The 25574-nt window shown below is 40.5% G+C and overlaps 3 non-coding genes across 3 annotated transcripts; 1 reads left to right on the top strand and 2 right to left on the bottom strand.

Moving 5' to 3' along the window:
• The first annotated feature begins 1041 nt into the window (after positions 1 to 1041).
• On the top strand, positions 1042 to 1123 carry trnas-gcu (transfer RNA serine (anticodon GCU)). Its single transcript has one exon. It is a non-coding gene; the product is annotated as a tRNA-Ser (tRNA).
• A 19262-nt stretch (positions 1124 to 20385) lies between these two features.
• trnan-guu (transfer RNA asparagine (anticodon GUU)) lies at positions 20386 to 20459 on the bottom strand. Its single transcript has one exon. It is a non-coding gene; the product is annotated as a tRNA-Asn (tRNA).
• Positions 20460 to 24581: 4122 nt separating this feature from the next.
• On the bottom strand, positions 24582 to 24653 carry trnaa-ugc (transfer RNA alanine (anticodon UGC)). Its single transcript has one exon. It is a non-coding gene; the product is annotated as a tRNA-Ala (tRNA).
• Positions 24654 to 25574: the final 921 nt, after the last annotated feature.

The following is a 25574-nucleotide window of genomic DNA, read 5'->3' as shown; positions in this document are numbered from 1 at the left end:
TAAATATACGAAAATATTAAAATATAACTCCGGCGATCTGTCGTTTTTGCTTGTCAAGTTCTCAGATAATTTTGCACTGTATTTTTAATTATTTTAGCTGAGGATGCAACAGGAGTATAAGTGAATTCTCCCGCCACACATTAGAACATAAATTTCCATGGGTGAATACTATCTGCTTGGAAGTTGCCCTTGTCTGTAATTATTGGAAATTCCCGGTAATGTTGACTCTATCGCAGTCTTTACCTCTGACCAACCCTCAATTGTTTACTACTGCAAATATCAAAATAGTTAAGGTTTTGCGGACAAATTAAATATCTGTGGTGATGATGTTTACTATGGGAGGAAGTGCGTCCCTGGGTGGGCTCAAAACACCCAACCTTGGGTTAAGAGCCGAACACGCCAACCAAATGCACCACAGAAACGCTTACCCGCCGCTTTTTGCCATTTACATACTTTTGGTGAACACAAAATTCGCTCACATTTCATCTTTCGTAAGATATATGATTTAAAAAAGTTCCACAAAGGAAATGAATACATGCATTAAACCAAATCAAGCCCTCTGTGAGTGTCCCAAATGATCTGTTCTGTAAAACAAGACAGGAAGAAAGGCTTCGCTAGAATTTGGACGCAGAATTTCCTCTTTATTAAACAGGTGCTTTAACCAGCTAAACCACGGCGCCGGCAGAGCACTATGCTTACAGCCGCGTGGACATACCGCTCTGAGACATCTGCGTTCGGTGTGCGCTGAGCCTGCTCGCCGAGCAAGTTGCCTCCTTTTCATGCACTAGCAGCCTTGATACTAAGAGACAGGATGAGAAATGGCTTTTATCTGGCACTTTTCATATCCAAGGAGATCGATGTGCTTTCCGTGTACAACAGGGTGTCCTCTATACTCGCCACTGAAGCACAGGACACGCCTGGTGGATTGACATTACTCAAGCAAAATAGTGAAATGGCAGGTGGAAGAGGAAAATGACCATCAAGAATGAAGAAAGATGATCTTGAGCGCGCCAACTCATGTCCGAAGGGGCTGACGTTCTCGACGAGGTGGCCGAGTGGTTAAGGCGATGGACTGCTAATCCATTGTGCTCTGCACACGTGGGTTCGAATCCCATCCTCGTCGTCTCGAGCTTTTGACTTGTGATCCGTTTCTTAGTCGGGTTTGTGCACTTTTGCTACTGTAGTAGAGCAGTAATATTTCTAGCGTTGGCTGAACATGGCTTACAACAGTAGCTGACAGACAATAGTCTCTTAATATTTAAGACACCTGAAGAAGGCTCCACGGCCGAAACGTTGTGTTCTCTTTCTTCTTTTTTTCAGCATGGAATAAACCTATTACTTGGTCTTAATATTTAGGTTACACTTATGTTTTGTACTGCTTTCACCTGATATTAATAGTAGTCCCGATGAACGGTTTTGGGACATGGTGCATCTTGAAAAATGTTCCTGTTAATTTCAATTTGGAAAAACTGCACTCACCAGAAGCTGAAACAGGTCGTGTTTACATAATGCGCAAAGCAATAGCAACGTTTGGAGTTGAATCTAGATATGAGTCCTTACCTGTTACAGGAGGCGTTTTAGGACTTTTTTTTTACCCCAGATAAAGCTATCAATTAATCTTACATTTGTACTATATCAGTATTAGCAACATTATCTTTACCTAGCACTAAATGTAGCTTTAAATAAGAGTAAATTTTAAAATATATGTAAAAGTAAATGCTATTCCATATATTGTAACTTTGTGGTATTTAGAATGTTTATCTGAGGATGCAAGGGAAAGTATTATACCTTGGGAAACATCCAAGACAAAGGTAAAAGAGGCTCATATTTTAATAAAATTTTCGATCAAAAGAAAACCACAATCTGTATGATATTATCATAATATATTAATATATTAATATCGACGTTCAGTTGAAAGATTTGAAGAAACTCTCCAAGAAGCAACTCCAAGAAGCAACTCCAGTAGCGGAGTTTTGATTTGAACCGATGTTTGCACCTCAATAATCCATTAGTCCTCAAAAGAAACAAAGACAGGGATGTTTTGAGTGTCACCGTGATCCTCTTCTCAATCCAAAAGAAAGGTTTTCTATGATCCTGATCCCACTAGCAAAAGAGTCAATTTCTGCCTGCACTGATATCCCTTCAAACGTTTTGTAAGATCTCTGGTAGAATATACAGTAGAATCCAGGTCTATTTCTTCTACTAAAAGAGACTATGGGAGTGAGTATTTTGATGTCGAACTGGGATTTAAATAGACAGAAACACTACACTACACTGGGCTACGCGTATGACAAAACGTGGGCGTTCTGAGTTGACCTTTCCATAGCTCAGTTACTACAGCGTAAAACTTTCAAAGAACAGCGAGCGATTGTTATGTCGCTGTTTTGAATCCGGCTCGAAGGATGGTGTTTTCTTGTTCCTTAATTAAAATGTGAAAATATCGAATTTGTCTTTCACTTTTACGTTCACCGAACGCTCAGCAAACAGAGAAGCAGAGGCTCCTGTTCTGATCTATCCTCACGTCTGATTGTCTTGCTTTGACCTTTAAAATGTGCAGTTGACGGTTCACTCTTCCTAACACAATTAAAGACCTGCGGAAAAGACTCGCTATCGGGAGTTTAGGTCAGTGGTAGCGTGCACGTACTCTATGAAGCGTCGATTTCAATCGCCGGCGTCTCCACTCTGGGTTCTTTTTAAACGCGATATCTTTCCTTCCTCTTGTGACTTCCCTCGTGTGTGAATTTCAGGGAGACACATAAACCCTTTGTCTGAAGAGACAAAAGAGACATTTTTTTAAACCAGACAAAATGAAAGACGTAGTAATTATAGACACGTACAAAACACGTGAATCTAATTGAGAACATGTGGACCGGGGCGATGTATTACTAGTAGCGGCTCTGAGCTCACTGTAATGCAGTTGAGTAAGAGGATAGTAGGAACCGTGGCGCAATAGATACCGTGTCTGATTCCGGATCAGAAGTTTTTAGGTTCGATTCCTGCCTGGCTCGTGAAGCTTTTAAACCACGCTACTCAACACTGTCACCTAGTGTGTGCGGTCCTACACAACCTTACTATCGACTGGATGAGTCTCCAGTTCATTCCGCCTGTTTCACCACCGTTATTGTTGGACCACAGCCACAGATATGAGAAGACATACTGTTCCGAACAACTGTCTTAAATAATCACGTTGAAAAAGGTGACTAAGTTTTTTTTTCTTTAGCGTAACCTTACATTTGCCTATAAAGTTTACACTATTTTCTGTAGCCACAAATCCCCAATATTTCTGCTGTTTCCTGAGAAACACGAGTATAGAGTTAAAACACAATAAATAATACCACAAATCTATTCAGTTAACACCCAGATGTGACAGAACGGATGTAAGACTTACACCCCCTTTAAATATGTATTTCCTTAATTTCAGTTCTCTTCCCTCCCCAAGATACCTGCAAATTCACTATCGCGTATTAAAGGCTGTACATGCATTACCTCTAATACAGCTACTAATAAAGATATACATTAAAGTTACTTATTAATAAATAATACTATTATTCATAAAGATGTGTATTCATAAGATTCATCATGAATAGTTGTGGTGTCTGGAAAGCAACTGTAGTTAAATATAGAAAAAAAGAGTTGTAGTTATTGAGGTAATTTCAGGTAGAATGCAAGAACTAAAGTTAACTAGTCCCACAGTAATGCGTGGGGTCCTATCAATAGAAAAAAAAATATTTGTATCCTGAAAACACAACAACCACAAAAGGAGAAGTATTCTGGGAACCTAGGTAAATCCCTGTAGTAGTTGAACAACTATAAAAACAAACAAAAAACTTGAAAACATAAAGAAAAAGAACATTAAAAAGATATCTGGGAAACAACAAAAACACAGAATCTAACTGTGAGAGCTTTTTCAAATTTTTGGTACTGCATCGTGCTCCTCTCGTCTATGAAGATATCTCTGTGATATCTTTCTAAGAAAATAATTGCCCGGTGATATCGACTCGGGTACTCAGTTGTTACGTGCTGTAATTCGATATATGCAAAGCATATGTATTCCCTCCAATTATCAATAAGGTATTAAACATTACATGCCACTTTTTCTCTAGCTCATGTGCATGTTGGATCAGTGAGAAAGGCATGCCTGGTTGTGCTTGAACCAGCACCTTACTTTAATTTTAGTCCCGACCTGACCACACTAAGCAATTGTACCATAGAGACTCCAACAGGTTGGTTTTCTCCATTTACAGTTTTTGGGAAAAAAATAATCTGCATTTTTAAGCAAGATTGTATTTCAAATTTCACAAATTGTAAGTATTTCTTGAAAAACACTGTTTCAGAAAGAAACTGAGTAGACGGGAATAGTCCAGTCAGTAGAATATTGAACTTCTCATCTCAGGGTCCCTATTCAGGCGGCTGATTTTCTTGCAACTACTTATTCCATGCTGAAACGAGAAGGAAACACATTACATCAGAGGAGCCTTCTTTGGGTGTGATACAGAATAAACCTTTATTTGTTTCTTCCAAATTAATTTAAACCTCATCTCCAGCACCTAAACTCGTCAGTTGCTTTCAGTAGCTAAAGACACAGACCATACTGCTCCAGGTGAGGTTCAAAACCACAACCTCAGCATGACTTCGCTGTGCACTGCTGTATAAGCACCGCGCACAGACCAATTGCGCCACTGGAGCTGTATACCTCCCGCTCCTCATACAGACTACCGCTGCAAGAAAATAGGGTTTTGGTTGTGGATCCATCTCCACGTGGGGGAAAGGGACAGTAAAATAGCAAGGAAAATACAAGAGAAGAAACTGAAAGAATTGTGCTCACTGCAAAGTAGAAAGGAAAGAGGTGGCCGGATACATAAAACAGCTAGGTGGATAATTTATAACGACGATAACATTTTTTTTAACTAAGTAGCCTTAATGGCAATACAGTGTTAGGAGTTTGGCTTTTCTTATTTCTTCTGCAGAACCAGCGGTATCGGAATATACTGATCCGCATAAGAAGCGCTTTCGGTTTCTGATAGATTTTATTGAGCACTGCTCTAAACTTTACATTTGCTCGGGCTGCTTATACGCTGCACAAGCCGGAGCGCGTACGTTTGGTGTCCGAAATGGACTGGCAGTGGCAGGTCGACTTGGTGGACATGAGAAAACACCACGAGTTCAACGACGGTTTCTGTTACATCTTAACGTGTATAGACATGCTGTCTAAATACGCTTGGGCCATGCCGCTGAAAACCAAGTCTGGAGGGGCCTTGACAGGCGCCTTCCGAAATATACTGCAAGAGGGGCGTGCTCCTAAAAAGCTACAAACGGACGAGGGTAAATAATTTTTTAACAGGACCTTCCAAAATTTTCTCAAACGTGAGAATATTGAACATTTCGTTACGGCCAGCGATGTGAAGGCTAGCGTGGTCGAGAGGTTTAACAGAACTATTAAAACAAAAATGTGGAGGTACCTGAGACACAAAAACACCTTTCGATATATCGACGTCCTATCAGATCTTATTTACGCTTATAACCATAGTTACCACACGACTATTAATCGAACCCCGGCTTCTGTTACGTCTGACATCTCCCTTGAGGTGTGGAGAACGGTCTATGACGAACACTTTAAGAGAAAACCGTCAAAGTTTTCATTTAATGTGGGTGATCGCGTGCGGGTGTCCAAAATTAAGGGAGTGTTTGAGAAGGGATATGAACAGACCTTCCTTCACAGATGAAATTTTCAGAGCTCGGCTCTGAGACCCTATTAAAAACTGCAGGACTACGCAGGCGACAACATTAAGGGCTCCTTCTATGCCGAAGAGCTACAGAAGATAAACCCCGCTGTTGAGAACGTCTACCGCATCCAAAAGATTTTAGCAGCCAGGGCTCGTGGCAAAAACAAACAGCTTTTGGTAAAGTGGCGCGGTTGGAGCGATAAATTCAATAGTTGGGTAAAGGCTTCCGAGGTCCGAGACATATAGAGGTGGTGAAAAATGAACCCCAATGGTTTCTATGTTAGGCTGGCCAGTAATTCATCCTCAAAGATGTTTCCAAAGACCGGGGTAAAGTTAGCTTGAAGTTCGAAAACGATTTTGGCACGCCTGTAGCGCTTTCACGAAAACTCTTAGAGTTACAAAAACACTTGCTTTGTGTATAAAATACATTGTGGATGATTTCTCAGCCTTTACTTTTTCGGTTTTATGACATTTTTTTGACCAAGCACGAATATTCTTTTGTCCATATCTCCGCAATGGAAGCACAGAACGCCTTCAAACCAAAAGCATTTTAAAGACCACGACTTGTGGATATTTCCACACCCTTTACATCAAACTATCAGTGAGCTAATTATCTTTTTTTAAACCTCCGGTTTTTCATCGATGCGTAATTACGCACGAACTGGAACCCGGGGGACCGCTGTGTGCACACGTTGACAACGCGAGAAATACTGTTCAATACGGCTTCGTGCGAAAAACCCGTATATGACCATAGGAAGCAGAACAGCGCAGTCTCCCATTACCCAGACTGTAAGCACGGGAATAAAGCTTTGTTTGATTTTGTGAAACCCTTCCTTTACATCCTGTTTTCATTCAGGTAAGGGTCAACTATATTCACAATACTACTGACAGCAGGAAGATTGAAATATTCTTTTCTCAGCAGCTTATTAAAAACAGCTCCCATGATGTTCAAACCGACGTTTTACACAGAACACTGACACAGCTTTGTGTTCTGAATCTCTTTTCCTCGTGCTTTTATTTAATGTGGCACAATGCACTGGGATAGGGGTATTCTGTTCACAAACCAATAGCATTTAAACCACAGCACCCACAATGCTGCAAGTGTTTTGCACACTAAGCAGGTCCTCTGACTTTTCCCAGCTTTGTTTTGGGTTGTGGAACCTTTCTTTATATTTTTTAGGATTTTCTGAAGATAACACTACAAGTAATACACTGGGATAGGTGGGTCGTCTTCATGGCTCAATAGCATTTCAAATACAGCACCCACACTGCTGTACCCAAGTGTTTTACACACCAGACAGGCCCCCGAACCTCGTACAACCTTGCTGTGGCTGTGGCCCCTTTCTTTAATTTTTTATGATTTTCTGAAGATTACACTACAGCTAATACACTGGGATAGGTGGGTCGTCTTCATGGCTCAATAGCATTTCAAATACAACAGCCACACTGCTGAAACCAAGTGTTTTACACACCAGACAGGCCCCCGAACCTCGTACAACCTTGCTGTGGCTGAGGCCCCTTTCTTTATTTTTTATGATTTTCTGAAGATAACACTACAGGTAATATAGTGCCATAGGTGGGTCGACTTCATGGCTCAATAGCATTTCAAATACAACAGCCACACTGCTGAAACCAAGTGTTTTACACACCAGACAGGCCCCCTAACTTTATATAACCTAGCTGTGGCTGTGGCCCCTTTCTTTATTTTTTTATGATTTTCTGAAGATAACGCTACAGGTAATATAGTGCCATAGGTGGGTCGACTTCATGGCTCAATAGCATTTCAAATACAACAGCCACACTGCTGAAACCAAGTGTTTTACACACCACACAGGTCCCTTAACCTTATACAACCTTTCTGTGGTTGTGGCCCCTTTATTTATTTTTTTAATAAGAATTTTAGTTTTTCAATATGGCACCATTAGACAGGCGGTACATGGGGATTGGGGGGTGCTATTCATGAGTCAATAGCTCTTCAAGCACAACAGCCACAGTGCTGCAACCAGGTGTTTTACACCAGACATTTCCCCTAACCTTATACAACCTCGCTTTGAGTTGTGGAACATTTCTTTATTTTTTAATGTTTTTTTTTACTGTAATCAAGTGTTGTGCTCACTAGGCAGGCCTCCTGACCTTTCACAGTCATGCTTTGTTGTGTGCAACTTTAATTATCTTTTTAGGATTTTTTGAACATGGCAACTTCCACTGAGACGGGTGGGGGGTGTGGGGGTGCTCTTCAATAGCTTTTTCATCTATACACACAAACGGATGTAACCAAGACACTCAGAACCTGTCACGCAGGGGCTGACTGCTGAGGATAGGGATCCAATGCGGTGCCCTTGGTAGGGTTGGCGCGAGACGCAGGTGTAGTCGGAGTAAACAGGCAGGGGCCCGAGTCCGGGAAGGCGTAGTACAGGCGTAGGCACAGAATCGACAGGCGAAGGCGTAGTCGAGGGACTGGCAGGGGTCGGAGTCTGGGAAGGCGTAGAAGTTGCGTCGGTAGGCAGAGGCGTAAACGAAGAGACAGGCTGGGGTCAGGATCCGAGAAAGCGTAAAACAGGCGAAGGTACAAAATCGAGTGGCTAAAGCGGTTGTCGGAAAAGCAGGGTCGAGGTCCAGGGGAGAAGTCATAGTAAGGCAAAGGCGTAGTTAGTAGGTAAGCTCCGGGAGAGAATCTCAATCGTGAGCAATGACCGGGGGACAGATGAGGGTTTAAGTAGAGGACTGATTGACATGTGCACGTTTGGTATGGGGAGAGCTCAAGGGAATGCGGGAGCGCTTGCCTGCGTGAGGGAGATTCATGACAGAACCAACAGAATCAACCTGAACTCATAGAAAAACAAGAATGCCCCCGAGACACCTGCATCCCCCTCCTGGACCACTCTGGTATCAACACCCCCAAACCCATCCATACCAGCTAACAAGACTCAGAATCGGTGCAACCCTCCAACCTGGACCAAGAGCAGGATGGGACAAGACCCTGCACCACACTACGTACACAGGTTTGTATTTTTGGCTGAAGATGAAAATGTCTAACATAGATTGTTTTGGTTCTAGCAAACAATAAAAATAGTTGTTAAAATCCAAACACACATAATGAGATCACTCTCTGTCAGTATGTGTAACATTCTGGGTCTGGGCTCCTCTGTATTTGGGCTAAAGAGAGTTCAACAACATTATTAAATGCACTGACATCATAATCTGACAAGATCCATTGTTTAGGGGAGACTTGACCACCCACTGTCCCTCTGGTATCGTGAAGCTCATTGTCCTTTAGCTTTCCAAAACCAGAATCACTTGGGACTCCGGGGGGATCGGTGTATGCAAAATATGAATTCCTTATGCAAGAAATTGTATATGGTCAATATAGCGATCATATCTTATCAGCAGATGGTAATCTCCAAGGAACAAGTAATAGGTTTATTCAACGCTGAAAAATGATCAAATGATTGATGAACCCAAGTGATTTGAAAGAAATGTTAAACAACTCAAAGCGAGGTTGTATAAGGTTAGGGGAGCTGTCTGGTGTGTAAAACACCTGGTTGCAGCACTGTGGCTGTTGTGCTTGAAGAGCTATTGACTCGTGAAGAGCACCCCCTATCCCCATGTACCGCCTGTCTAATGGTGCCATATTGAAAAACTCATAAAAAAATAAAGATGAATAGATGAAAAAGCTATTGAAGAGCACCCCCACACCCCCCACCCGTCTCGGTGGAAGTTGCCATGTTCAAAAAATCCTAAAAAGATAATTAAAGTTGCACACAACAAAGCATGACTGTGAAAGGTCAGGAGGCCTGCCTAGTGAGCACAACACTTGATTACAGTAAAAAAAAAACATTAAAAAATAAAGAAATGTTCCACAACTCAAAGCGAGGTTGTATAAGGTTAGGGGAAATGTCTGGTGTAAAACACCTGGTTGCAGCACTGTGGCTGTTGTGCTTGAAGAGCTATTGACTCATGAATAGCACCCCCCAATCCCCATGTACCGCCTGTCTAATGGTGCCATATTGAAAAACTAAAATTCTTATTAAAAAAATAAATAAAGGGGCCACAACCACAGAAAGGTTGTATAAGGTTAAGGGACCTGTGTGGTGTGTAAAACACTTGGTTTCAGCAGTGTGGCTGTTGTATTTGAAATGCTATTGAGCCATGAAGTCGACCCACCTATGGCACTATATTACCTGTAGTGTTATCTTCAGAAAATCATTAAAAAATAAAGAAAGGGGCCACAGCCACAGCAAGGTTATATAAAGTTAGGGGGCCTGTCTGGTGTGTAAAACACTTGGTTTCAGCAGTGTAGCTGTTGTATTTGAAATGCTATTGAGCCATGAAGTCGACCCACCTATGGCACTATATTACCTGTAGTGTTATCTTCAGAAAATCATTACAAAATAAAGAAAGGGGCCACAGCCACAGCAAGGTTATATAAAGTTAGGGGGCCTGTCTGGTGTGTAAAACACTTGGTTTCAGCAGTGTGGCTGTTGTATTTGAAATGCTATTGAGCCATGAAGACGACCCACCTATCCCAGTGTATTAGCTGTAGTGTAATCTTCAGAAAATCATAAAAATTAAAGAAAGGGGCCACAGCCACAGCAAGGATGTACGAGGTTCGGGGGCCTGTCTGGTGCGTAAAACACTTGGGTACAGCAGTGTGGGTGCTGTATTTGAAATGCTATTGAGCCATGAAGACGACCCACCTATCCCAGTGTTTTAGCTGTAGTGTAATCTTCAGAAAATCATAAAAAATTAAAGAAAGGGGCCACAGCCACAGCAAGGTTGTACGAGGTTCGGGGGCCTGTCTGGTGTGTAAAACACTTGGTTTCAGCAGTGTGGCTGCTGTATTTGAAATGCTATTGAGCCATGAAGATGACCCAACTATCCCAGTGTATTACCTGTAGTGTTATCTTCAGAAAATCCTAAAAAATATAAAGAAAGGTTCCACAACCCAAAACAAAGCTGGGAAAAGTCAGAGGACCTGCTTAGTGTGCAAAACACTTGCAGCATTGTGGGTGCTGTGGTTTAAATGCTATTGGTTTGTGAACAGAATACCCTTATCCCAGTGCATTGTGCCATATTAAATAAAAGCATGAGAAAAAGAGATTCAGAATGCAAAGCTGTGTCAGTGTTCTGTGTAAAAAATCGGTTTGAACATCATTGGAGCTGTTTTTAATAAGCTGCGGAGTAAAGAATATTTTAATCTTCCTGCTGTCAGTAGTATTTTCAATATAGTTGACCCTTACCTGAATGAAAACAGGGCGTAAAGGAAGGGTTTCAGAAATCAAACAAAGCTTTATTCCCGTGCTTACAGTCTGGGTAATGGGAGACTGCGCTGTTCTGCTTCCTATGGTCATATACGGGTTTTTCGCATGAAGCCGTATTGAACAGTATTTCTCGCGTTGTGAACGTGTGCACACAGCGGTCCCCCGGGTTCCAGTTCGTGCGTAATTACGCATCGATGAAAAACCGGAGGTTTAAAAAAAGATAATTAGCTCACTGATAGTTTGATGTAAAGGGTGTGGAAATATCCACAAGTCGTGGTCTTTAAAATGCATTTGGTTTGACGGCGTTCTGTGCTTCCATTGCGGAGATATGGACAAAAGAATATTCGTGCTTGGTCAAAAAAATGTCATAAAAACGAAAAAGTAAAGGCTGAGAAAGCATCCACAATGTATTTTATACACAAAACAAGCATTCTCGCAACTCTAAGAGGTTTCGTGAAAGCGCTACAGGCGTGCCAAAATCGTTTTCGAACTTCGAGCTAACTTTACCCCGGTACAACACCGATATATCAGCGAATATTATGAAAAAGAGGGTGTCCGGCTGGAGCCCGGCAACATTAAAAAAATGCGGCCAAAAGACAGCTTTCAAAAATTGCCAGTTTGTGGGGCAAGTATTGGCAAAGAGACAATTTACCACAGACCACCATTGTGAGAAACCTCGATGAATTGTTCAGGTACTTATTTACGGCATATCATGAGGTGTCAGCCTGCGAGTTTATCGATGAAGACACAGCCTGTGTTACGTGGAAACACACTAAACACCACTATACGGGCCATTCAAACACTAACATTTTCATCGCTAGCTTTACATCAGCCTATGCCCGCTTGGAGTTATACAACCTGCTAAATGCTTTGCAAGGCCGCTGTCTGTACCACGACACAGATTCCGTTATCTTTGTGAGCCGGGAGGGTGAGTTGAATCCGGGGCTGGGTGACTATTTGGGTGAGCTGACCAGCGAAATCGATGCTGGACAACACATCACCGAGTTTGTGTCAACAGGACCCAAGTCATACGGGTACAAGCTGTCTGGTGGGAAAGCCTGTTTAAAGGTGAAAGGCATTACACTCAATGTGAACAATTGTGAAAAAGTTAACTTTGAGAGTTTGCGGGACTTGGTTTTTGACTATGGCGTTAACCCTTATGCAGAGTGCCGGAAATTTAAACACATTTCTATTCAACAGCCGATGATCGTGCGTGTTAAAAAGGATTGGCGCAGTGAGACCCGGACCTTAATGAAAACCCAGAAGGTGGTGTACGACAAGCGGGTGGTGCAAGAAAATTTGACATCGTTGCCCTACGGATATTAACACGATGGATGTTGGGTTAAAACACACTTTTTCATGCATTTTGTCCAGACCCTCGAATTGCGGTAAAAGTTATTTTATAAAATAACTCTTGGAGAACGGTGATACCATTATGACTCGTAAACCCGAAAACATAGTCTGGTGTTACAGCTGCTGGCAACCTCTATACGCTGAGTTGCTTGTGAAATTTCCATACATTCAGTTTATAGAAGGGCTACCGACGTTGTTTTCCGACGACCAGCTACTGCCACCGGATAGAGTAAATTTGATTATAGTTGATGATTTAATGGAGTCTGCGTGTGAAAATAATGAGATAGAAAAAGCTTTTACCAAATACGTACACCACCGAAACCTCAGCATCATGTATATCGTCCAAAATGTGTTTTGTCAAGGCCGGAAAAGTAGAACCATCGCGTTAAATACAAAGTACATGGTGCTGTTTAAAAACCCTAGAGATAAACTACAGATTACAACCCTGTCCCGGCAGATGTACCCCGGCAAAGCGTTCGATGACGCTACTAAAAAACCTTTCGGTTATTTGTTGGTGGATTTAAATGCCGACACCCCAGATGACTATCGCTTGTGAACAGGTCTTTTCCCCCCAGATGAACCTGCGGCTTATGTATTTAAAGAATCTAAAAGTCGGTGATCTCGCAACCATAGACTCAGTAGAAAAAACACGTTCGGGCCGTCGTCATGTCTTCACGCGTTCGGAGAAACCTGACACTTACATTTTCTGGTAAAAGCCAGCCCCAGTCACCGGAAAGCTATTCTCTGTGGGGCTTCAGATAATCTTGTACAGGCAATAGCTAAGCCTGCTAAGCAGTTTGGGACCCTGAAGAGAACGCATAAGCTTTTAAAGACTTTTAGTCAAAAGGGTCTTTCTCTTAAAGGAAAGAGACTCTTGGTGAACCAGTCCGGCAGTTTTATCGGGACACTGTTGAGTATTGCAGTACCATTGATTACGGAGCTTCTACAACACCGATAATGGACAACACTGAAAAAAAATGTACCTTGTACCTCAGAAACAGCTCGATCGACTCCGAGACCGGTCCGGCAACGAAAGCGATGTGAGAAAAATAACAACCCGCAGGTTGGATGACGAAATGAGAGACATTTTTCAGAACTCGCATCTGCCTGAATATGAAAAAGTGAAATTGTATAGTCAGGTGTTCCAACGGTATTTGACATTAGTACGCCAGGAGGTTTCTGAAGAGGGGACTTTAACTGTTGTACTACCCGAAAATGCACCCGCCGATCTATTACACGCGTTACCACAACAGCCGTCATCGACCGACACTGACTTTGGGTATATTTTAGGCAGCGCGTCTCAGTGGTTCCAGAGAAATGCCGAGATATTGTTAAAGACTATGGCATGCAATAAACCATTAATAGCCTGGAATTAAAAAGGAAAATGTATGTACAAGGGGGCACCCGTTGAGGGCTCTCACATGATTGATCTTGTCAGAGCTCTCACACAACAGCAATCAGTTGCGGCCGGTAAGAAGCTAAAAGGTTGGGATGTGTTCACAGGGGTTGGGATATGTTCACAATCAATGTACCAGGCACCTTGCTAGCCAACGCTGGTAACCGAGAGCTACTTGAAAAACTCAAGTCTGCCCCACTGTGGTGTGCAGCGTCTGTCAAAACTTTAAAACCCCATGTCCCGCCCCCTTTTCAACCACTGGTGTGTTGTTATAGGGCGGATGTCCCGCCTTCCCCCACCGAGCAGTAGTGTGATAGGTTTAACAGAACTATTAAAACAAAAATGTGGAGGTACCTGACACACAAAAACACTTCGATATATTGCCGATCTGTCTGATCTTATTTACTTTTATAATCATAGTTACCACACGACTATTAAACGAAACCCGGCTTCTGTTACGACTGACAACTCCCTCGAGATGTGGAGAACTGTCTATGCCGAACACTTTAAGCGAAAACCGTCAAAGTTTTCATTTAATGTGGGTGATCATGTGCGGGTGTCCAAAATAAAGGGAGTGTTTGAGAAGGGGTATGAACAGACCTTCACAGATGAAATTTTCATTGTCAAAGAGCGGACCCCGGCTCTGAAACCCTATTACAAACTGCAAGACTACGCAGGCGATGACATTAAGGGCTCCTTCTACGCGGGAGAGCTACAGAAGATAAACACCACTGCTGAGAGCGTCTATCGCATCCAAAAGATTTTAGCAGCCAGGGGGCGTGGTAAAAACAAACAGCTTTTGGTAAAGTGGCGCAGCTGGAGCGATAAATTCAATAGTTGGGTAAAGGGTTCCGAGGTCAGAGACATATAGAGGTACTGAAAAATGAACCCAATGGCTTCAATGTTATGCTGGCCAGTAATTCATCCTCAAAAATGTTTCCAAAGAACACCAGCACGTACTTCACAGAGTATCTAGCAAAGGCGATTGACCTGGCCGGGAACTGGGAAGTGGGTCTGGTCGAGCTGCACTATCCGCATACCCTAAACACGTTTGATCAAGATGAAGATTTTCTGTTTGTCAGCAATGAGACTATATGGACACGTACCTTACCTGGAGGGTACTACTGCAACATCGATCAGCTCATGCATGAAATGAAACGTGCTGCGGAAAAATCCAAGTTTTAATAGTTCTGTTAAACCTCTCTATGACACTAACCTTCACATCGCTGGCCATAACGAAATGTTCAATATTCTCACATTTGAGAAAATTTTGGAAGGTCCTGTTAAGAAATTCTTTTCCCTCGTCCATTTGTAGCTTTTTAGGAGTACGGCCCTCTTGAAGTATATTTCGGAAAGCGCTTGTCACGCCCCCTCCAGACTTTTCAGTGGCATGGCCCAGGCATATTTAGACAACATGTCCATACGTGATAAGATGTAACAGGAACCATCATTGAACTCACTGTAGTCTCTCATGTCCACCAAGTCGGCCTGCCACTGCCAGTCCATTTCGGGTACCAGCGTCCTGTTTCTCTTAAAGCTCAGGCGCGCCGGCTTGTGCAGCGTATAAGCCAGCTGGCCGGACAACCAGTCTGACACCTGGCCGCGACTGGCGCTCACACCCCGGGAACTCGTGGCTCTCGCCAGACTTCCCACGTCGCCGTAACTCCCCGATTCCCTAGGGTTATAATAGAGCGCGCTCAACCCCACGGCAGATATGATCGCCTTCCAACCCTCGTCGCTAATACGTGCTTTCATACACTTATTTATAAATCATTAGCTCCGGTGGAGGGTGGGACATCCGACCATAGCAACACACCATTGGTTGAAAAGGGGGCGGAACATCCGCCAACCACGCCCTCCCATTGGCTGAAAAAGGGGGCATGGTACCTGTCAAAAAGTTTGACGAAAGGTGTCGCTTTATACTACTTACTGGTCTTACTGAATATTATTTTGATTAAAAATAGTACTTTAATAAGCAATAAATTGCACCTAAAATAGTTTGAAGGTGAACATCACGTAAAATCAACTACAAATGTGGGAACTTAAAATTTGTAAGATTATAAATTGCATGTAGCACATTAGCAACACTACAGTAATGCTAATATAACAATAGTGTAAGAAAATCCTGATCAAGGAATCCAATTCCTTTCAAATGTTAATACAAAATGTGAATTATTTCAGAGTTTCAGAAGTGGGTATTGGGTCTCCTGATAGAGATCAGAGATGAACTGAGGCGTGTGGGAAGGTGTACAGAACTGTTGGACTCCCAGTTCCACATCAAGAGGCTGAGCACAATGGATGAGTTCTGTACACATGAGCGAGTCCTTGCTGCTGGTATGATATTACTGTATATTCTCTCTGTGGTGTAGAAAATATTCACTAGTATTCTAGGTTACAGATGGGTCAAAATTTGACAGCCTACATCTGATTAATAGGATCCATCTCTGGCATACTTTCTTATTTTTAGTTTATAATGTATAATATTACTTATCTTTTAATGCCAAAATAAAGTGTTTTACATAATGTTCTATGTTCTAAAATGTTACTACAATTTAAATTTGAAATATGGTCACTTTGTATTCTAAGACTGAGCAAATACTGCAGAAAAGTGCAGTTAATATGTGAAAATGTGTTCGTTCCATTGAGTGGTCATGGGTAATGTGTATGTCTGATTAGTTGATTAATGAAGATCCAGTAGTAAAAAAGCTTCTAATATTATTTCAAATATAATATTATTTCCAAATAAACCAACTTTGGAGAGTAGGTGGCAGTGATGTCAGAGGGAGTGTGTTCACAGTGTTGTCAAGGTATTGCTTATTGATTTTTAAGATGTTTTTACGTTACATTTGTACTTTGATCAAGTTAAAATATCCACAAAATTTAGTTTATAGATATTTATAGAAGAGATAATCATTATTTATTTGAGTACTAATATTATAAAATTTTCTCCTAGCTGCAGTGCTGAAGTCCCACCCAACAACAACAGAAAAAGAAATAAAGGAGCACACAATGCTTTGTTTGAAGATTGCGTATGCAAGGCAGGGGGCCTGGAAGTCTGGACACTGGAAATGATAAGTTGCTGGTTTTAACTGTTAGGACAATTCTAGAGGTCTTTGCAAATGGTAAACAGCAAAAGTTGGTCTTAACATCACATTGTAATAATATTTTCTTGGAAATATAGAAGTTATAAGCTTCAAGATTTACATTTGAATTGAAATGTGTTTTTGAGTTAAATATTAGCATGTTCAGGTAATTAGTTTGTGTTTGTCTTTACTATATATATTGCCATGTTACAAGAATTTATAGCTAAAGTTTACTAGTTGTGTTTTTTTATAATTAGCCATATGTTGATTACAATATTGTATATAATGTGTAATTTGAACTACATATTTTTCAGGTGTGAATATTTCTATATTTTCAGAATAAATTTCTAAACCAAATCATTGGCTTGATTTACTAGTTTCTATGCCTATAAAATCTATCTTTGATGTATAATAGACCTTTAAACATATGTACAATAGTCCTCTAAAGTTATCCGTATAATAGAACTCCAACCATTTATGTATAATGAACATATAATCTTAGATGTATAATTGACATATAACGATATATTAGAATTTCTTTCTAGACGAATTACGGACCACATTTATATGTCTAAGGTATGTGTTTAATAGAAGTATATTCTACATCTTTTGCCCACTGGGCCAATTGTAATAATGGCATATTGTAAGTGGATTGTAACTTCAAATTGATCATTCCTGAGCTTTATAACTGTGTATCATTTCTTTTAACCTTATTTTAATATTTTTTAATTATTTTTGCATTTTACAGAACTTTTTAAATATATTGTGAGCATTTTAGCATAATTTTAAAATAGGACTATCAATGCTCCTGACTTTTAAACCTGTATTTCTTCTGACATTAATCTCTCCACCTGCAGATGAGGAGGGAGGTATTTGATTTTAAATTGGTTGATTTGGGGGGGAAATGTACATGAATTTCCTTGTGTGTATCACCAGTGGGAAACTTGGCATTTTTGGATGAACTGCAATCTATACTGCAAGGCCTTCAGACTGATATAGTAATGACTGGAGATTTAAATAACACATTTGATACATCACACAGGAACAGTATAACATCTAAAATGGCAGAACCCTCTAAATCACTGAAAAAATTCAGGCACATTCATAAACTATAAGATGTTTGGTGGTTACTGTGTCCTGCTACCCTTTCATATTTTTTAGTGTGCACGAATCTGTCCCTCTACTTTTACTAGTTTTTAAGGAATATTCTGAAATCTCTGATTACAAGATCAAGCCAGAAAAAAATGATGACAATTAGTAGGAAGAAAGATTCAGTAGAATGTATTGAAAATGTCTCAGGATGGTCAGGAGGCGCGCTGCGAGAATGTCCTGCCCTTGGGAGCCTTTCTGCTCCTGGGCTGTCCTTCCCTGGAATTCTTTAGAATAGTCTCGCACCCCTGGAATTCTCCTTAGAAATTCTCCTTCTGGGAGCTCTGTGTTGCCTGTTTTTACCTGGAGGAACTTCAGCTCATTCATTGGCTGAAAGTTCCATGGGCATCAGAATCCCACGTAGGTTACTCGGCCCTACCAGTCCCTGATTGGTTGATCAAGGTGAGATATGAGTCACTTACTCCTGACACTTAGGAATGCAGTCCAGATGTCCATCTGGCACTCCCTAGACAGATAGGCGCCAATGGATGACCATTGATCATGATAGCCAGGCTTAGCTAAGTGCATCCCCATTTGGGAGCTGTCCCTTATCAAAACAAAACATCTTTAAATCAGCCTGCATGAATAGTTTCTCTGTGGCTGCACCACAGAGATGAAGAGAGAGATGGGGCCTTATTTGGGAAAGCACAGCAACACTTAATTCTGTCTTATTAACAAGCATTGCCGCTACAATTAGTAGGAAGAAAGATACAATGTATTGAAAATGTAATATGTTTTAAAGGATTAAAGGGAAAAGAAATACTTTATCTACGCAAACTAATTCAACTGAGCTCCTCTAAACAATATAGCCTGAAGAATTGCCAAAGCACAATGTATCAATTTGGGTGACACTGGGGGAAAAGGATCACAACATTGAGAACCACAAGGCTTATTTTCAACAGCAAACTTTGTGCTTGAAAATATTTGACAAAAAAAGGAATATTACACACACGGAAACCAATATTTACCACTAGGGTAGAATGCAGCATAGAACAGTTGATTGAATGTTAGTGTAACTCTATAGTGCATCACAGAGGTCAGTCTCTTCCCCCTCATTATGCAGGCTGACTTGTTCACAGTGAACTGTCCTCCAGCGATAGTCAGCTGTAATCACCGACGCAGACATGATGTTAATACTCTGACAGCACCTTGGCTGATTTTGTTAAAGTGTTTTCCCCCTGGTTATAAAACGTTTCAAAATTCTGACACTGAGGTGTGAGACACAATGTAACAGGCTCTCATAATCCTGAAGTACAATAAATTTTATTGTATTGTTTTTTAAATTTGATCCTGTGAACATTGCATGTCCCTCCTTCCTCATTACCAAAACATCTCAATGTCACCAACAGTATGTACATTTGTTATTACAACACTTCACTGTTGCATTTCTGAGTTGTGACATTGTGAACATGGCATGTTAAAGTATATAGAATATCTAGATCAGAACAGGCTAAATGCAATTCATAGTGATTTATCATTTTCTTATTTTCTAAATGAAAAAAAAAATTCAGTGATTATGACACTTCGGTATGATATAAAATATGCTTCAATGACAGAATAAATAATCATGGAAAAAATACCCACAGTGGTATTCATATTTGTGATTATAGGAATGTTAAATATCAGGTGAGTAGCTGCGTCAGCATGCGTAGGCTGCAAAGGAACAAGTAAAGGACTATTCCTGCTGAAAAGAGAAGAAAAGAATCACAACATTTCGGCTGTGGAGCCTTCTTCAGGTGTGAGAAAGACAGGGCAGTAAGCAAAGATAATTTTCTTTTTATCTTTGCTGACTACAGTTTATCTTTGATGACAACATCAAAGACATTAGTAATTTTTACTGCTAACAGCTCCACATCAACTTCCTTTAATATATAACCTCATCAGATCTCTCAACTCCCAACTCTTCCAGTTTCTCACTTCAGAGAAGGATAAAACATTCAATCATCCTCTACAGAGAAAAACCATCAACACCCCTACCACCTCCACCAATCCTAACCTTGTTGTTACTATACCCTCTGACCTTTCCCTTTCAACCCTTTGCATCCTCAGCTAACATATTTTAAAATTACAATAGACTATATAGTATTTATGTTTAAATTTAAGGTAAATATGTCAAAATATCAAAATCCAACTGCACAGTGCTATCGTAACAATGCTTGTCAAGTTCTCAAACAAACCTGCATTGTATTTTTAAAATATTTCAGCAGAGGATTCAACTGGAGTATAAATGACGATTCGACGATCATTTTTCTTGGGTGAATATGGTTTTCTGGGGAGTTACGATGTTGGGCATTATTGGACATTTCCTGGTGATCCTGACACGTGTTAAACACTCGCATTTGTTGCAAATATTAAAATGGCTATGGTTTCGCTGAGAAATCCAATCGACCGAAGACAATATTTACATCGCCAAAGAAACTCGTCTCTGGGTGGAATCGAACCACCAACCTTTCGGTTAACAGCCGAATGCGCTAACCGATTGCGTCACAGAGACTGACTTGTAGGTTGTTCTCTCGAATCACAAATTCCCGGTTAAAAAAAATCTCTAACCGTTTATTTTGCCAGCCGGTAATATTTCTTCTGCACTGATAACCAAGAATTGGATTTCATTTTCCGCAAGCTGTGTGAATTTATTCAAAAATAAGTTTTCCAGAAAGGAAATGAACACATGCATTTAACGAAAACAAGCCCTTTGTGAGTGCCCAAAATGGTACGTTCTGTACTACAAGAAAGGAAGAAAGACACGGCTGGGATTTGAATTTCGTTTTTTTTGTTTAATAAAGAGGCGCTTTAACCAACTAAGCTACGGTGACAGGACAACCAGCACCTTTTACAGCCAATTGGACACACCGCTCTGAGACATCTGCGTTCAGTAAGCGCTGAACCTGCTCTCAGAGCAAATTGCCTCCTTTACATAGCAGCCCCGACACTGAGAAACGAAGAGAACTGGCTTTAATCTTGCATTTTTCATGTCTAATGCGTTTGACATCTCCCAAGGGCGACAGAGTTCTTTTGCGACACTATTTCTTCTTCTTTTTTCTTTCTGTAAGCTTTGATAAAAACGAAAAATCGTGCAAGGGAAAAATGTACTTTTTTTCATAGAGAAAACGTGCACCAGGAAATGTGATGAGAAGAAATGATTTAACATGATACGTGACCTAATTTATAGGAGCAAATGCTCACCCAGCAAGGTCTGGAGAGGTTGGAGAGTCTGGTGGATGTGATAATTATACGGTGTTGTGGAAGAAAACAGTCTTTCTCTGAATTCTCAATCAATCGGAATTTCAGTGCGAAACATAAAACCCTTGTCATATTTAAAGAGATTATATTTTAAAACTCATAAAAATCAGAAAACACATATTTTTCACTTTGAAATTTTAAACGGAGCGGTGCATTACTAGTAGCGGCGCTGAGCACACTATGGGGGAATTCAGGTTATGTGAAATGCCAGCGGTTTAGTAAATAACGCGTCTGATTTCGGATCATAATATTGTAGGTTCGACTTCTACCTGGCTCGTGTAAATTATATTCAAGCTCCTCAGTAATAGATGTCTATTATGTAATGAACCGCACCTGAAAGCAAACGTTGGGTCTGTTTCCTTTGTTTTCCAGCATGAAATAGCAAATCGTTACAAAAAGCACCTGCTAATGTCCAATAGCGTTTTTTTTTTCAAATTACATTTTCAGGCTTCAGACACTTTTTTAATAAAACAAAAGTGTCCGGAAACTCATTTACTTTCAGGTTTGCTTGAACCTGTATTAAAAAAGGTTATCTGAAACTTCCGGGATTCCATTCTCTGATGCAGCTGTCTCTAAAGTTGGACGTGATGTTTAGCAGATGTGAACGGTGCCTTTTCTCTTGTGTTCAAGGCTATTCGCTGTGTGAGCTCCACACTGCGTGTCCTGTACTGCTCTATTTTGTTTAGATTATCTATGTGGTGTACAGATAGAACTCAACTGCATGGTGTGAATTCCGTGTTCAGGACCAGCAGAACCTGAAAAACCAATAGCTGACACGCAGCTTTCTGATCTGGAATCAGACGCACTACCGTTGCGCCACGAGGTCATACCTGTCAGCGCCTTTGAATTCCCCAAAGGAGACAAATCAGCTTCACAAAAAAAAATCCGTTAAGAGCGCCGCTCTTCCGAAGAGACTCTTCTTCCCAGACCACATTTTATTCTTCCTGCGCAACTCTTGTGCAGGTGTTGTTCTCAATTACAGATCCAGGAACACTGATTTTTTTTTCCTATTTTTTTAAATTAAGTACCCCATGGTGCAACGGTAGCACGTCTGACCGCAGTCTTCACCTTAAAGTTCAATTCCCCAAGCCTTTTGACCTTATATGTCCATCCCTTCTCGTCAAAACTCGTATTTTCACAGGGTACCCTTCAGAAACCGCAGTATAGAATGAAAAAACTCCAGTAGATCTCGGCCGCTGTTGGTGATTTTCATTTAAAAATAAATGAATCTCTGGAAATTTTACGGAGTGTATCACTTTCACCGAGACCGAGAAGTGTTAAGCTGTACATGAGTCTTTGTGGTTCGGTTGTTAACCAAAAGGGTGGTGGTTTGAGCCCTCCCAGGGACGCTATGAGCCTTTTAATGTACACACCCGTCTCACTTTATCTCCACGGCCGGTCTTGTACCGCAATCAAATACAGAGCCCGTAGGAGGCAGTAAGCCCGCGTATATAGCTCGCTGTGTATATAATGAAGAAGCAGAGGTTAGTTTCTCATCTGCGCGTTACAGAGCCTTACGCAACTCGTACTGTACGAACAGCTAGAGTTTGATCCCGGCACCGGCTATTAGTTGAAAGGCCATTGTAAATGACGTGTAAGAGATTTATAGATAGATACTTTATTGATCCCGTGAGGGAAATTAATAAAGCTTATCCAGCTGGCTTTTATGTTTCACACTAAATTGCGATCTTGAAACCAAAATAATTAGAAATATGGAACACAACCGTTGTTCCCCAAGAAGGAAAGCTGTTTAACACTGTCGTCACTCCTTTTTATTTAACCCAGATTGTGAAGACAACTCTGCCCTATCAAAGGAAAATGTTGCACAAAAGTTGGAAAGCACACTCTGAATCCATCTGTACTGTATACTTGATTTCCGCGATCCGTTCAAGGCTGCTTGGTGCTTCGCAAGCGAGTCATTTCAGGGAAGAAACTCAGTTTAGAGAACTACTGGTGCATTTTCACTCATTGAATTTGATCTTTGTACTCTCTTTTCATTCTCAGCTATAATATTTCAAAATTACAGTTCGGATTTGTTGGAAAACTTCACAGGCATTATTAAGTTAGGACTGTACAATTGTATTTTAATATCTTGGTATATTTACCTTCATTTTAATATGGATGTAACCATAAATGTTGTACTTTTGTCGTACTTTTTAAAACATTTTAACTGAGGACGCACGACGACTATTATACCTTGTGATACATGCAAGACATCTGTAAACGAAGATGTAATTACAGTCAAATTGGCAATTAACAGAAAACCACAATTTGTATAATATTATTTCTCTATGTCGATGATTAGTTGAAGGATTTGAAGAAACTATATATTATTCCTCGATATCGATGATCAGTTGAAGGATTTGAAGAAACAGCAGCGATAGCAGGTGATTTTGGTTTTGAACCCATCTTTACACCTCAATAATCCATTTGTCCTCGAAAAAAGAAAAGACAGGCATGTTTTGAGTCTCATAATGATCATCTTCTCGATCCAAAGAAACGTATAAATTTGATTCCTTCCGTAGTATTTTGGATTTTCTTACAATGATCTCACGAAGTATTGCCAGGATCTATATCTAGCGTTCGGTACCGATAAAACTGCTGATATTGATTGAGTAGAAATCTATGATGTATTGACAACTTTATCTGAAGCGAGAAGTCCTAGAACGCTGCCTATGATGTGTTAGGATTCATACCAAGATATACTTTTTGTTTTCAACCCAAAATGCTGCTAATGCATTACACATTATATGAACATTACCAGTTTTGGTACCTTCTCTGCGCGATTTTTCAAAACTGAAACTAATTACAAAATTACTTAAGATCAACCATGACAAAAACATATAAATCAGGACTAATATTAATATCAACTGATGTTACTACAGAAAAAAACTACAGTTAAAATTTAACTGAAATATTAATAAGACTATGCAAGCCTAAAAAGTAGAACAATTCAATTTATATAACTTTTTTTTTTGAGAAATGGCCTCACACACCGGAAGACACTAACGTTTCTCTTCGTTAGAGTATGTGAATAACAGTTTAACCCAAAATGTTTGGAGTCCAGAGGGAGGACTCGCTCGCTGAATGATCTCTCAAGAAATCCCTGGTGAGATTCAACAGGTGTTTTCTTCAACAGCCACTAAAAGTCTGATGACCTTCTCTGGATTTTCTGAATATGACATTAAATTAGTTCAAATCATTTGGTAGTTAACAGAACGAAATGCTTTGGAGGTACATTTAAAACAGCAGAGCAACACTGTAGCACTTCGTGTGTGACTGAAATTAATTGTGTAAACCTGTCTCTCTATGAACACGAGCAAAGAGTTCTCACTCCACAGAAGACTGTGATGTGAGCACAGTAATATAAGACACCTGGAGATGCCGGGGATTGAACCCGGGACCTCATACATGCAAAGCATGCGCTCTACCACTGAGCTACATCCCCTAGGGTGCCGATGGTGGAACTGACGTAAACATGTTCATATGTTCACTGAACACAATCCACCCTTTACGAAGAATGCCTGCAGTTTCCCACTTTCGCGTTTCTTCTACTACAAAGTAAATTAATGGGAATGAAGAAATAAGGAAGGGAAAATAATCGCATCGAAGCTTCCAGAGACTAGGCAAAATGAATAATTTATTTTTATATCCAGTCACATGGGCGACGGTGGTTGATTCTTCAACGGGGGGGTGCGTTTTTCTACCTCCTTACTCGATTGTCTTTCAATTATGTTTTCTTTGAAACCTTTTTGCATCTTTTAAGTGCTTGCGATTAAATTACGCATAGAAAAACACCAGTACAGTTGATGTTCATGGACCGATGCACACAACTCCAGTGATAAAGCCCTGTTTGTAAATATTTTAAAAGAACGTTAAAGGGCGAAACAACGCTCCAACCACGTGAATGGTAACAAGAAGGATCGTGTTCTTATTTAATATATGCTTTTGAATTGCCTTGTCAATACACACAGGCTTTAGAGATGGACAAATAATTTACAGTGGTGTTTGTAAACAAAGATGGAACATGTTATTTCTATACCAGGAAGAAAGGAGCAGACTCTTAAACTTTAAGAGACAGAAACAACACCTCATCACAGCTAACACTAATTAAAATGACATCACAACAGAAGAGTGAAGCCTTGAGTGAATCAAATTAGTTTTTGTTGGTCGTCTGTGTCTTCATAACTTTGTAGGTGAGAGAGAGGATTGCGAAAATGTGCAGGTGCTTCTCAGAAGTGCGTTGGTGGTATAGGTTCCTTCAAATAACTGAGCCAGTGCATCCCCAAATCTTTTCAAGATGATCTGTGATCCGGTAACACATCTCCTGAAACTAACATTCGAGGTAGGAAGCATGCTCTTAAACACC

Source organism: Atractosteus spatula, chromosome 10 (assembly GCF_055471065.1).
Source record: "Atractosteus spatula isolate fAtrSpa1 chromosome 10, fAtrSpa1.hap1, whole genome shotgun sequence".
Taxonomy (NCBI): domain Eukaryota; kingdom Metazoa; phylum Chordata; class Actinopteri; order Semionotiformes; family Lepisosteidae; genus Atractosteus; species Atractosteus spatula.
This window is presented reverse-complemented; position numbering and strand designations above follow the sequence as displayed.